Consider the following 2,500-nt stretch of genomic DNA (forward strand, 5'->3'; position numbering starts at 1 on the left):
ATATATATATATATATATATATATATATTTATATATATATATATATTTATATATATTTATATATATATATATATATATATATATATATATATATATATATATATATATATATATATATATATATATATATAGAGAGAGAGAGAGGTAGATAGATACATGTGTATATGTTTAAATATACATATAACTCTCTCTGCTTCATTGTCCCCCTCCCTCTCTTTCTGTACACACACACACACACACATATATATATATGTATATATATATATATATATATATATATATATATATACATATGTATATGTATATATAAATTTATATATATATGTATATATATATATATATATATATATATATATATATATATATATATATATATATATATATATATATATATATATATATATATATGTATGTATGTATGATTGTAAGCATGTATGCATGTATATGTATCATATGTATTATATGAATGAACACACACACATGCACACAAATGCTAGCTTCAAAGAAACTATCAAGGGAACGTCAGAGTTAGCAGGATAAATCTTATGTATATTAATGAATATTTATCTCTCAAGGTAGTGAGCAGAAAAGTTGTATGAATTGAATATATATTGTTCGTAATCGAAGTTATCGGAAGCAGTTCAAAGAAATTATATTAAGAAGTGTTAGTTTAGATTGGTCTATATGTCAAAGAACTTTTAATACTAACAGAAATAGTTTTATGTACTATGGTTAATATTTCGTTAGCCGAGTAGCTAGCAGCAAAGTAGAATAAAAAGAAATATGCATTATGAATATGGCTATCACAATGTAGTAACTGTTATTGGTTTTAAAATAATTGGAAGAAGTGAATGTAAATAAGTTTTTGGTTGACGAAATAGTCTTCAACTCTTTTTGTATAATTATTATTATTATTAATAATAAAATCGGTGAGCTGGCAGAATCGTTAGCACGCCGGGTAAAATTCTTTGCAACATTTCGTCCGTCCTTACGTTCTGAGTTCAAATTCCGCGGCGGTCGACTTTGCCTTTCATCCTTTCGGGGGTTGATGAAAAAAGTACCAGTTGCGTATTGGGGTTGATGTAATCGATTAGTTAGTCCCCTGCCCACAAACTTCAGCCCTTGTGTCTGTTGTGGAAAGAATTATTAATAAAGGCGGTGAGCTGGCAGAATTGATGGCACGTCGGACGAAATACCGCTAGATATTTCGTGCGGCAAAATACTTAGCGGCATTTCTTTCGTCTTTACGTTCTGAGTTCGAATTACGCCTAGGTCCACTGTGTCTCTCATCTTTTCCGGGTCAATAAAATATGTACCAGTTCATTACTGGGGTCGATAAAATATGTGCTAGTTGATTAATGAGGTCGATGTAATCGACTTACCCCTCCCCTGAAATTACTGGCCTTGTGACGAAATTTGAAATCCTTATTATTGATAAAGGCATTGAGCTGGCAGAATTGATCTGGTACGTCGGACGAAATGCCGTCTTTACGTTCTGAGTTCAAATGCATCGAAGTTGACTGTGCTTTTCTTCTTTCGGGGTCGATATGATAAGCACCGATCGAATACTGGGTCCATGTAATCGACTAGCCCTTTACTTTCAAAAAACCGCTGGTCCTGCATCTAAGTTTGAAACCATAAGTTATACAGGCGAGGTCGATGATCACATGAAATACTTAAGGAGTGAAGTCGATGTAATCGATTACGTCATACCCTCAAAATTTCAGGCCTGCTACCTACGGTAGAAAACAAATCATTATTTATAACGAAGGCAGAAGCGTTAGCATGACAGACTAAGTGCTAAGCCGCATTTCGTCCGTCTTTACTTTCTGAGTTCAAATTTCGGTGAGGTCGACTTTACCTTCCATCGAGCACTGGGGTCGATGTGATCGATTAGCCACCCCCGTTAAAATATCAGGCCTTGTGCTGCCAAGCTGGCAGAATCGTTAGCACGCCGGAAAAAAATTGCTTAGCTTGATTTTGTTCATCTTTAGTTTCTGAGTTCAAATGACGCCGTGGTCGATGTAATTGATTTACCTTTTCCCCTAAAATTTATGGCCGTGTGCCAATATCTGAAACCATTATTGTAAAGGCGATGAGCTGGCCGAATCGACACCACGTCGGGCAAAATGCTTAGTGGTATTTCGTCCGTCTTTATGTTCTGAGTTCAAATTCCGCCGAGGTCAACTTCACCTTTCATCCTTTCGGGGTCGATGAGATCAGTACCAGTTGGGCACCGGGGCCAGTGTGACCGACTACTTCCTATTCCTGAAAGTTCAGGCCCTGTGCCTATATTGGAAAGAATTATTATCATTACTAAAATAGTTTTGTAAACTAAATCAATGAAGGTCATTTGAAGGAAAATTGGTGTAACTGTATGGAAGCAAGCTAGAAGCACAGGTCGATTTTGGATTGCTGAATTAATCCGTTATTCAATTTAACAAACTGCTTGGCAGTCAGGTGCCATTAACGGTCGTCCATTCTGTTGCAAGCGCTCAAG

The sequence above is a fragment of the Octopus bimaculoides genome, chromosome 25 (genome assembly GCF_046866305.1).
Source record: "Octopus bimaculoides isolate indiv1 chromosome 25, ASM4686630v1, whole genome shotgun sequence".
NCBI classification, from domain to species: Eukaryota; Metazoa; Mollusca; class Cephalopoda; order Octopoda; family Octopodidae; genus Octopus; species Octopus bimaculoides.